A 12,158-nucleotide genomic window follows, 5' to 3' on the forward strand; every position below is an offset into this window, starting at 1 on the left:
TTTCTTTCAAGATTTATTTATCTGCTTGAAAGTCAGAGTTACACACAGAGAGAAGAGGCAGAGAGAGAGAGAGAGGTCTTCCATCCACTGCTTCACTCCCCAGTTGGCCACAATGGCCGGAGCTGAGCCGATCCGAAGCCAGGAGCCAGGAGCTTTTTCCAAGTCTCCCATGCAGGTGCAGGGGCCCAAGCACTCGGGCCGTCCTCCACTGCTTTCCCAGGCACATTAGCAGGGAGCTGGAATGGAAGTGGAGCAGCAGGGACGCGAACCAGCGCCCACATGGGATGCGGCACTGCAGGCGGTGGCTTTACCGGCTACGCCACAGTGCCGGCCCCTGCTGCGTTTATGTAGCACTTTGCAGGTGTCCCCGCCAGCTGGAGCCGGTATCCTGCTACCCATTTGGCGGTTGCTAGGACCGAGTCTGAGAGGGGCACCCGTTCTGAAGCCGGAACCCTCAGGCTGACTGCGCCCGTACGAGGCCTCTTCTCTGATCTCCTCCTTGCAGACGCGGGGGAGGATGCTGGACTTGGACATGGCCTTGGGCTTTAGGGGCAGTGAAGCCCACGGGGTGTGCGGCTTTGGCCAGGTGGGTGCAGGGCAGGCTCTGGGTCAGTCCTGTATTGTTCTGGGTCAGGCTGGATCTGGGTCAGTCCTGTGTTGTTCCCAGGGCCGATCGCACGGCTGGAGAAAGCAGGGCTGAGTCATCGGGTCCCTGTCCCTGACTCCTGCCCTACATAGTGCACTTCCGTCCCCGCCCTCTTCCCTGAAGTGACCTGGGAAGGAGGCCGCTTCCCCAACTCCACGTGCAGCCCGAAGACCTGGTGCTCCTGTAGGGGTCCCAATGGGTTGGAAAAGGCCTGGGCTTGCATCTGGAGTGGAATCTCACCTCTGTCACCAAGACCCTGTGTCGCCCTGGGCCACTCAACCTCTCTGCAACGCAGCTGGTCCCTGTCAGATCTTACCCAAAAAGACACTGGGAACATGAAAGTACAGAGCCTTCTGCATGCCCCTGACGCTCTGTGTGATGCCCACTGGACGCCGTGATGGGGGCACTGTCGTAATCTTCACCATCCACAGGGAGAGACAGATTCAGAGAGGTTAAGGAACCCATCTCAGGCAGCCCAGCCAGCAAGGCACAGCAGAGGTCTACCAGATGACCGAGCAGAGCGGGCACGGGCCCCACAGGGGCAGCAAGCACTGGCCACAGGCCCGGGGTTCCCAGCGTGCAGGGCTGCAGCATCCAACCCTGGGCCAGTCCCAGTGAGGAAACCGACCCCGTCCAGATAAACAAAGCACTTCCTCCCCGAAGCCCAGGCCCCAGGCAGCCAGCGCGCACAACTGTTTATAGAGACAGATGTTTGGGATGGAAAAAGAGAGCCGGCCCCTCCATCCCCATGGAGACAGAGGAAGTTTGTGACTTGGGCGGCAGAGACTGGAATTGAAAAAGGAGAAGGGGAGAAAAGGGGGGGGACCGGGTCTGAGCCGCTGACATTTTAGGCGGCTGGTGCCTAACAAAGGGGCGTCGCCCTGGCAACGGCCAGTGGGCACCCGCAGCTGCCAATCCCAGGGAGATGGCAAAGGGACAAGTCGGTGCACGTGGGAGGGTGAGAAGTACCGCGACGGACAGGCAAGCCCAGGGGCCATCCCGCCCCCACTCCCCGCCCCTCCGGGGACCCCCGCCAAGTCCAGGAGGTTGTTCAGGGCCCCTTCTCTCCCCAAGGCCTCCCGCTCATCTTTCTCTGGTCTCTGCTTTCTTTCTCGACCTCTCCACCCTGCCCTCCTCCCTCCGTGCTCAGCGTGGCTGCCCACCTCTCGCCCAGGAAACCCTGTCCCAGTCATGGTCCTCGTTGTCATCCTGGTGACAGGACAGGACCCCCGCTCAGCCTGGTCCCTGGGATCTGGCTGTCTGCAGATGCCACCCCCCACCCCAGTTACAGAGAAGAGGGAGGAGACAGAGAGGCAAGATCTGGGGCCTCTTCCAACACATCTGGACCTTGGAATTCCTTGCCCCCGACCCCTTCCTCCGCACAGCCTCCCACCTCCCTGAAGCGCCCCGGGCGAGAGCCCATGACCACTGATGCCGCTGTACCCAGAGCTGAGATGTCCACTGAGGGACACCCCCACGCTCCCCTCGCCCACGCCCACGCCGCCAGCACCCTGCTTCTCCTCTGCTGGCTGGGCCAGTGGCCCTGGCCTCTCTCTCCTGACCCTCCTCCAGGGAAAAGGGCTGGGGGAGCTCCCCATGAACTCCAGGAAAACCTGAAGCCAGGAGATTCTCTGGGGAAGAGTTGGAAGGGAGCACTGAGCCCAGTGACCGTGCAGGGGTCACAGCCCGCAAGTTCAAGGGCGGAGCTGGCCCTCAGCCCCCAGCCCCAGGTGAGGGGAGCACCGAGCACAGTGGGACCACAGGTGCATGTGCACCAGTCCCCTGCCCCCCGCCCAGAGCCCAGCTGGCTCCCAGGCTGCCGCAGGCCGCTGGAAGGTGTCCACGTCAGAACTCCTCTGACGTGCGGGGAGGTTAAGGCTGGACCCGAGGAGCCAGGGCTGGGGCTGAGTGGCGGCCGTGGGCGGTCGGGACGTGTCCACAGCTGGAGGCAGGGCTCCGGCTGTGTTAAGGACGGGGTGGCATGGATGGGAGGTGGCAAGGCGATGACAGAATCGGGGATCCAGACCACCAGCTCCAGCCCTGGGTCTCCATTGCTGAGATGTCAGGACCCCTGCCCAGCCCTAGAACAAGTCCGCAGGACGGCAAGGGACCTCGGGGTGGACTGAGGCCGATGGAGCTGCCAGTGGCTCCCGAGCGAGCCCGAGACCAAGCGTGGAAGGCAGCCTGGGCTCCCTGGCCCTGGCCACATCCCCCAAAGGACACAGTCCCCAGACAGTGAGGCGGTCCCAGGCCCCCACCACCCGGGGAGGGGCCAGAGTGCAGCTCCTTTTCTCTACTTTTCCTGTAGCTGGGTGCCCTTGGCCAGCTTTCTTCATGTCTCTGAGCGGCCATTCCCTGGTGCTCACAATGGAGACAACAGCTGTGAAGAGCGGATGCAGGGCTGTGTGCCAGGCCCTGTGCTAGGCTGCCCAGCGGGGCCACGGGGCCGCCCAATGCTGTCCATGTTCCTGGTCGGGGGCTTGGGTGGGTGGGGGATGCTTCCCCTGTACTCCCGTGAGAGCTCACCCCGGGGACAGCCCTAGCACATCCGCCTGTGGCCTCCTTTTGCTCACCAGGGACAAAGAATGTTCTTGAATAGTTGAAAAATAAGAGAGGAAGAATATTTTATGACATGAAAAAAATGATATGAAAAGTAGGTTTCTGGTCCATGAATAAAGCAATTTTTTTTGCTGCTGTTACAGGTAGAGTTACAGAGCAAAGGAAAGAGAGAGCAAGGTCTTCCGTGCGCTGGTTCACTCCTCAAATGGTCACAATGGCCAGGGTTGGGCCAGACCAAAGCCAGGAGCCAGGAGCTCCACCCAGGTCTCCCACACACACTCAGGCCGTCTTCTACTGCTTTCCCAGGTGCGCTAGCAGGGAGCTGGATCAGAAGTGGAGCGGTCAGGACTTGAACCAGCGCTCATACACGATGTGGTGTCAGGCAGTGACTTCACCCCTGTGCTGCAGCCCCGTGAATGTGGTCTTACTGGAACGTGCGTGCATGCATGTGTGTGTGTGTGTGTGTCTGTGTGTGTCTGTGCAAGCTTTCTCGAGACGAGACGGAGTGGAGGGGACGGACACTAGGGGACACCTGTGCAAGGGCTCGGGGCTGGAAGCAAGGGGAGAACTCGCTGGGAACTGGCAGAAGTGGCCATAGCGGAGACGGGCAGTGGGTGCTGGGACCGGCCCTTGTCACCCCCTCCAGGGCAGCACCAGCCAGGTGTCCCCCTGCACACCACACTGCCAGGCTAGGGGGCAGGTGAGGTGGGGACAGGGAGGAGCAGGGGGAGTCCCTGTCTCCCTAGGGCCCTGAGGACACTTTGCTTCCTTCCCAGGAGCTGGGGGGCTCTCTCCTCTCATCTGTGGGGCTCCGAAGCCCCCTCCCCCGTGGAGTCTTCCCTCCACCTCTCTCTGCTCTGTTCAGCTGTAGCTGGATCGGTGCTGACACAGCAGACTGAGGGCGGCTCCAGGGGCCTGGGGTGGACCCACGTCTGCAGAGGGGTGCTGAGGTCACAGCTGTGCCCCACGTGGTCTTCTGGGAGGAGGGGCTGCAGCCAGCATGGGGTGGGGACCACAGCAGGCTCCCAGGTGTGGGCGGACACCCGGGCCTTTATGGGTTCAGCGTGCCCTGTGGCTGGGGCCATCAGTGCCCTCTGCCGCCCCCGCCTGCGGGGTGATGGACGCCAGTGCACCAGGGAGGGGGCAGCCAGGCTTCTCCAAGGGTGCAGGGGCGTGGACAGACGGGCCCGCTGCTCGCCCCACCCAGACCTGCACCCCTGGCAGTGGGGCAGGTTAAGGACTGGCCCCCAACATCACCCCTGGGGGTCCGGGGACCCAGTCTGGGTGACTGTAGAAAAGGAGGTGATGGGGGAGTGCAGAGAAGACATGAGGAGGGGTCTCCCTGTTTCCTGTTCCAGGGTCCCTTCTCTTGGGTGTCCCTGTCCAGGAAGACAGACAGACACGGCCACACCTGGAGGCTGCAGGTGGACAGGTGACAGGTGCAGGTGCAGGGCGGGGGTGTGTCTTGGGAATGCAAACTCCCCCTTTCTCCTCCTCCTCCCCTGGTGCTGGGAAGCCTCCTCCCCCAGCCCTCTCCGGACTCACACCCCTCCATTAGGAGCCACACCTCCTGCGCTGCTTGGCTCTGGCACCGGGAGCTCTCCCGGTCCACCCAGGGACAGACGCGGCCTTTGTTGGCGGAGTCTCCAGCCAAAGCTTTCGCCTTTTCCCAGTGCCCCCTCCCTCTCTCAGAACTTCCCAAAGCCCCACCCTCCCTGCCTGCAAGTCACTGACTGGGAGGCCCAAGGCCCCAGCGCCACCCAGGTTCCCCACCCGACTCGCCCAGCCCTGGGCTGGAGGAGCCGCCCCCGGCAGCAAAGCCTCCACTCCGCCGCCCCGCGCAGCACCCACACTCCTACAAGCACACCCCGTGCACACGCACATGAGTGCATGCACACATGTGTGCCCTCATGCCCAGCACTCAGCTGTGTGCAGACATGCCTGTTTGTGCACACACGTTCACACAATGCACACGCACTCCCATGACTCACACACATGCAATCCTGCAGCACCCATTCTGCACCCCCTGCTCCTTCCACGGGGTCCCGGTAGTGCAGCTGTCTGTCTCCAGTCCCCCAGGGGGTCTGCAGTTAGGACTTAGGGCCACCACTGCCCCCCCAAGGCTCCGCACCCTCTCCCCCGCCTCTCTCTTTCCTGCTCCCAAGAACAGGCAATTAGTGCTACCACCCATTTTTATTAGAGAGATTAGAAAACGTGTGCCACTGTCTGTCGCTGTCAGATACGGGTTCATGGGGGGGTGGTCTGGGAGAAGTCCCCGCCCACAAGCCCAGTTTCGCAGGGAAAGGGACTTTCCTCGGAGGGAACCAAGCTGCCGTGCTTTTGGGAAGGGAAGCCGGAGAGCTCTTTACTGTAATTCGAACAACTAAATTATTCATGGACAGCCGCAGACAGAGACTGGACGGTGACGGAGACCCCGGCCTGGCCCCTGCCCCAGGCCCGGTCAGGGGGTCCTCAGGAGAGTGGAAGAGGATGGGTTCTAGCTGAGCGTTGGGGTGAGGGGGCTTCCCTGTGGGCACCTGCCTCACTGGCCTGCGCTGGTCGGAGTGAGAGGGGGCAGAGCCACAATCATCCCCAAAACGGGGTCTCAGGCTGAGGAGGCAGGAAGCAAGGGACCCCCAGAGCTCCACTCCCCTCCGTGCCTGCTCAGGCGAGAAGCACCCCCCACTGCTACCCCACAGCACCCCGCCCACCTGCGCAGGCCCCTCCCTGCCCTGCCAGCCCCCCAGGGTGCGGGGACGGGACCCAGAGCCCTTAGGTCTGGCATGCACCCCTGCAGGGGCTGGGGGTGGGGGGCTGAGGCTCCCCGGCAGGCAGTGCCAGGACCTCGGTGGGGGGGGGCACTGTGACCAGAGCATCCTCGCAGAGCTCACTCCAGGGGCGGGTGGACTGCACAGCGGAGAGGGAGAGGCCAGCAGGTGAGGCGGGGGAGGCGGGGTCCCGCGGGAGGGGGGGGCGGCGCAGCCCCCGAAGAGTGGACCCCCCCCACCCCGGCCAGCACGTGCTGACTCACTCCCCGCCTGCAGGCTTCCCCGCTTCCTGGGGATTCTCATTTTATTTGCGGGAAAGCTGCCTGCTCCGTGACTAATTTGTTCTTAAACAAACCCAGGCGTGGGGAGGCTGGGCAGGGCCTGAGTCACTCTCCGCCCAGGGGGACCGCACCTGGGGGTGGGTGCCGGGCTCTGGGCCCGCACCGCCCCCACTCGCCTTGGGGTGACTCTCAGAGGGACACCCTGCGCTGCCGCCCGGGCGCCGGCCTCCTGCTAATGCTTGTTGAGTGACTGATTGATTGGCTCTGGGTTAATGTTTGTTGAATGAGCGACTGGCACTGCTCCTCACTCTGCTCTCCGCTAGCTCCCGCTCGCAAGGGCCCGTTACCGGAACCGCATCCTGTGCCAGCTCCTTCCAGGGCTGTGCGTGGAGACCCAGCCCCAGGACGCTCAGCCTGGGCCCTGGTGGGCGGGCGGGGGGCAGCCCCCCTAAACGCAGGTCTCCAAGGTGCAGCGCGAGCTAGACGGCGGGGCGGGGGAGGGGCGGGGCGAGAGGAGGGGGCGCCCACTTTTTATCCCACGGACACAGAACACAGAAGCCCGCTACTAAAGCGCCTACGGCATATGAATAAGTAAACACGCAGGCTCAGGCGAGAGAACCGCACCCCCACGCCCGGCCCCCATCTGCTGCTCCCGGGACTCCTCGGCCTCCCGCGGGGGCCCCTGCGGCCCGGCCCACTTGCGCCCCCGGCAGGGCGTGGCTGCGGCCGGACTCCCCGTCTCCGCCCGCCCTGGCCCCGCGCCACCTTCCACCGGGAAGGGAGGCGGGCCGCGCTGCAGCTGCGGGAGACTTGCCCCGCGGCTTCCCCGGGCGCCCACGGCGGGACCGGTCCCTGGGGGGCGGCCCCGCCTGCAGGCGTCGGAGCGCCCGGCCCGGCTGCCCTCGGCCAAGGGCGGCCCCGTCCTGCAGCCGCCGAGCCTCGCCTCGCTCGGGAGAGCGTTTCCAGGAAGCGCCAGCGAGCGGAGCCCGGCCTGAGTTCCCGACAACCCGGCCCCGGCCGGCGCGGGCGCGCAGGGCTGCCCGGGCCGCGCCGCCGCGGCTGCGTCTGCCCCGGCAATCAATGCGCGCCCGCGCCGGCCGCCCCACTCCCCGCCCGTGCGGTGCGGGTCCCCGCGTGAGCATCGGAGAGGGGCATCGGCCCGGGCAGGGGCCCAGGACCCCGGCCGGAGAGCCCCAGGAGGCGTCATGGCTGTGGCTCGCAGACACCAAATCCTAGAATTTGCAGGTCGAGCCAGGAACCTTCTCCCCAGCTGAGCTGGTGTCCGCCCGCACCTACGCCGACCCCTCGCTGCGGGGATTCACGGGAGGGAACCCCTAACCGCGGCTCGCAGCGCAAAGGCATCGGGCTTTGGGGGCTGCGGTGTGGCTGCGGGGAGCCGGGGTGGGGGGTGGGGGGGGAGGCTGGTGACCAGCGACAGAGGAGGAAGGGCCAGAGACTGCTGGGGTGGGGGTGGGAGACAGAGGGAGCCCCAGGTTCTGGGAGGGCGCCCTGCTGCTCTGATCCAATGGGGTCACAGGTGGAGGGGGAAGGTGATGGGGCATCCCCCTCCTGGGTTACTTGGGGCTCGGCCTCTTGGCTCCGGAACCCGGAGCATCCTGGACGGCTCTGTTTCCACCCCTTCCCCCGGCTGGAAGCCGGGTTCTGCAGGTGGAACAAGGCGCAGAGTGAGCCTGTGCCGGGCTGGGGCGCGTCCTTCCCTGGGGTCAGAAAGAGGAGGTTTGGGGCTGGCGCTGTGGCACTGCCTGCAACAGCAGCACCGGGTGTTGGTAGGCAGGAAGTCAGAATTTGAGCCCATGTGCGTGTGAGACATGTGAAGGCCAGCACCCACTGCGGAAGCCCCAGAAGCCCAGCGTCTCCCATTTCAAAGTCCTGCCCAGACCCTGATGACCTCCCAGGTGGTCCCAGCTTCCCCCCTCCCCCTCCAAGCTCCCAGGAGAATTCTCTCAGGCCCAAATGGGTTACCTGATACCAGGGGCAATACAACCTTCCCCTCTGCCTGGGCCCCTCTGCCGGGCACCAGCAAACCTGGGGAGGAATTCGCTAGTTTACCCTCCACACACCCTGTGTCGTGTAGGAGGAGGAGGGGAAGGAGAAACCGGGCCACCTGTTCCCTCCTAAGCCCCAGTCTAAACAGACTGTGTGCTCAGCGCTCTGCGCTCTGCTCCCGGCTGAGCCGCCCGCCTGGCCTGCCCGGGTGTGTTCTCTCCTTCAACCGCATAACCTCGCTCTCCCCGGGCCGAGCGACTGGGCGCTCTCGGTCCCTTCTGTTCCGACGGATGCCCTGTCCCCAGTAAAACCTTACTACTTTACACTCTGCCTCACGCCTGAATTCTTCCTTTTGTGAAGACAAGGACCCCACGGCTTCCACGGCTCTCTTCTCCTGTGACAATATGACGCAGGTTCAAGTCCCGGCTGCTGCACTTCCCATCCAGTTCCCTGCTAATGCACCTGGAAAAGCAGCGGAAGACGGCCCAAGGAGGGGGCACTAAAGCTCACAAGCTGTTACCCCCTCCCCTTGAGACCCTGGGTGCAGGAACCAAGCTCAACTGTTAGGCAGGAAGTCAGATATGAGCTTATGCGTGTGTGACATAAAGGCCTAAAGAGAAGACATCTGTGTCCAGCATCTGCATCTGCTGACAGTGTTTCAGGGGCAGCCCGGCCTTCGCATCCTGCCCTGCCCCCTTCCACCTGACAACCTGCCAGGTGGGGGCCCCGCCCCTTCTGCCTGACAAATCTCCCACAGTCTCCCAGGTGCAGCCAGTATCTGCATCTCAAACACCCTGCTCCGGATCCCCATTCTCCAGGGGGTCCTGCTCACCCTTCCTCTGAACCCAGGATGGCGCCAGCTAGGCTTCCTCCTGTCTGATACCTTCAGGGAAAACTCAGATAGGAGCTTCTTAGTATTTACAGCCGTAAAATCCTTTGTCTCAGGAGGAGACGTGTGAAGACAGAGACCCACCTCCTTAACCCGCTCAGCCCTCTGCCTCTCTGCTGAGCCACCCGCCTGCCTGGCCAGGTGTGATCTCTCCACTCAACCATGTAACCTCGCTCCTCCCCCCAGTCCGAGTGACTGGGCTGTCTCTCCCAGGTCCTGTCTGGAGAGGGGCCCATCCGTCCTTACGGATGTCCCTTCCCTAATAAACTTTGCTACTTCTACTTCCCACTACTCTGTCTCACGCCTGAATTCTTTCTTGCGCAAAGACGAGAACCCTGCCATTCTCCGGTAACACAACCTCCCCCAGACTGCTTGCAAAACAGACAAGCCGCACAGGGCTGCAAAGTTCCCAGCAGCTCCTAAAACTCCCTACTCCCTACTCCCCGCCAGCTGCAAGCCCCCTCTGTTATATATTAATGTCAGGCCGTTGCAAAACACACCGAACACCAGAGTAAGGGAGAGCGTTTATTGGGGAACACCCACAGACCGGAGTGAAGGGGCGGCGAAGGGAAAGAGAGAAAAGGAGACTGTAAGAAAGAGAGAGACAGAGGAGGGAGACGAGAGACGAGAGACGAGAGGAGGAGAGGAGGAGAGGGGGAGAGGAGGAGAGGGGCCAAGAGAGCAGAGGGAAGCCAAGAGAGAAGAACCAACAGGGCACGTGTGCAGGAACAGGCCCTTTTAAAACTCTGCCCGAGGGCGGGCAGGGAAGCAGGAGCAGCGAATCCCATTAGGATGGGGGTGGAGCTTGACCACAGAGCTTGGGCCATGTGGCCACCTGGCTGAAACTGCGCCAGTTTCCTAATACCCTACCTCCCACCTCTTCAGCCAGAATAAAAACCCAGCCCTACCACGCCCAGCAGACCTCGGCCCTTCTCTGCTTCATTAAAGCAAGCCGTCACCGTTGAGGTTGTCCCTGTCTCTTTCCCGTCTCTCTTTTCTGGGGGTACAAAAAGCCAGAACCCTGAACTACTCCAAACCTAACACCAAGCGCTTGGGGCCTGCCACCTATGCGGGAGACACGGATGGAGCTCCTGGTCCCTGCTTTGGCCTGGCCCTGAGTGAACCAGCAAATGGACAATCTGTCTCCCCCGCCCCCGCCCCCGTAACTCTGCCTATCAAATATAATAAATCTTTACCCCCAAAAAACCCAGGAGGTGTTCTCTGTTCTCTGGGAACTGGGAGGAACCCCCGCTGTGGGTACTCATGCCCTCCCCTGCTGTCCACCCCCCCCAGCTGCTCAGACCCTAGGGGTCCCCGGGGACTCCAGGGGCAGCTGTACCCTGCAATGGCCCCCAGTCTGGGAGAGGAGGAAGCCCAGGTAGGACTTCAGGCCCCGCTGGAGCCCGGAGCACACTGGGCGGGGCGGGGTGGGGGGGCAGGAGGGTGTGGTCCGGCGGCCTCACCTGCTGCCCTGAACACCCTGCTGTTGCCAGCTGGGGCTTTGTGAGGCCAGACCAAGGGCGGCCTGAGGATGGAGAGGCCCGGGGGCTGGTGGGCAGCTGGGGCGCTGTGCTTGTGGTGAGCAGGTAGGAAGCCTTCTGTGGACCAAGGGCTCCCCTCGAGGTGTCCGAGGATGGCCGGGGCGGAGGAACCTGTGCCCCTTGGTGCTGGTCCCGGGTAGTGTTCAAGGCCCCTCGGAGTGCATTCATTCATTCATTTCATTCATTCGCCCTCTGACGCCCTGGGGGCCTGGGGGTGCCGTGAAGGAGCTTGATGTGGGGGTACCCTAGGGGGAAACCCTGGGACAAGCCTGGGCTGCCTGGGCTCTGGGGGGTGGCCCTTAAGCTGGACCTCGGCACTAGACATTTCCACTGAAGATCTGTTTTATTCAGATTTATTTATTTGAGAGGCAGAGAGAGAGAGAGAGAGAGAGAGAGGTCTTCCATCCACAGTTCACTCCCCAGATGGCTGCACAGCCAGGGCTGGGATGGGGCAGAGCCAGGAGCCGGGAGCTCCATCCGGGTCTCCCACGTGGGTGCAGGGGCCCGAGGAGTTGAGCCATTGGCAGCTGCTTCCCAGGGCATTGGCAGGGAGCTGGGTTGGAAGGGGAACAGCCGAGACTCCAGTTGGGCGCCCCAGTATAGGATGAGGGCCTCCCAGGAGGCAGTTTAGCGCACGGCACCACGGCACCCGCCCCAATATTTCAAAACCAGAGAACAGCGTTGCAAGCAGCATGTAGCCCTGGCTGCGATCCGCCTCCCCTGACCCTTGCTCAGATCCGCCCGGTTTTACGCGGACGTGTTTGGCCGCGCTGGTCAGTGCGGCCCCCCACGGCAGAAAGCTGGGTGGCTGTGACCCCGCAGGACCCCCTGCCGCCCTGTGTGACCCCGCCTGCCCCCCTCCCGCACGCCCCTGCTTCCCCCTCCCCCAGCCCAAGGCCCGAGTTGGTCAGTGCCCCCACCTCCCCACCAGGGCAGGGGCTGCACCCCTCCAGGAGTGGCAGGTGACCTGGCCTGCGGCTTCTGTTTGCTGAAGGGGTGGACTGGGTACAGACTGGGCTATCACAGGGTGCTGGCCAGCCAAGAGAGGGTGTAGACAGATGAAGAGTTACCTCTCATTGTGCTCGTTTTTGTTCGTGGTAACTACTTTCCTTTCCAGGAAAGGGACACCATGTACTGTTGTGCAGGCTGCACACCGCAGAGCTCCAACAGGGCTGTATCCGTCAGGTTTTATTTTTAAAGATTTATTTATTCATTTGAAAGGCAGAGAGAGAGAGAGAGAGAGAGAGGTCTTCCATCCACTGGTTCACTCCCCAATTGGCCGCAATGGCTGAAGTGGTGCCGATCCGAAGCCAGGAGCCAGGAGCTCCTTCCAGGTCTCCCATGCAGGTGCAGGGGCCCAAGGATTTGGGCCATCTTCTACTGGCCATCAGTGGAGCAGCTGGGACTTGAACCGGCGCCCACATGGGATGCTGGCGCCACAGGTGGCAGCTTTACCCACAATGCACA

At 63.0% G+C, this 12,158-nt stretch overlaps 1 long non-coding RNA gene across 1 annotated transcript; it reads left to right on the top strand.

Moving 5' to 3' along the window:
- Positions 1-7,311: 7,311 nt before the first annotated feature.
- Positions 7,312-9,441, top strand: LOC149121068 (uncharacterized). The gene is made up of 2 exons (XR_016223484.1): positions 7,312-7,499; positions 8,622-9,441. It is a non-coding gene; the product is annotated as an uncharacterized LOC149121068 (long non-coding RNA).
- The last annotated feature ends 2,717 nt before the right edge of the window (positions 9,442-12,158 follow it).

Source organism: Oryctolagus cuniculus, chromosome 17, assembly GCF_051225735.1.
Source record: "Oryctolagus cuniculus isolate XC-2025 breed Fujian yellow rabbit chromosome 17, ASM5122573v1, whole genome shotgun sequence".
In the NCBI taxonomy this organism is placed as follows: Eukaryota; Metazoa; Chordata; class Mammalia; order Lagomorpha; family Leporidae; genus Oryctolagus; species Oryctolagus cuniculus.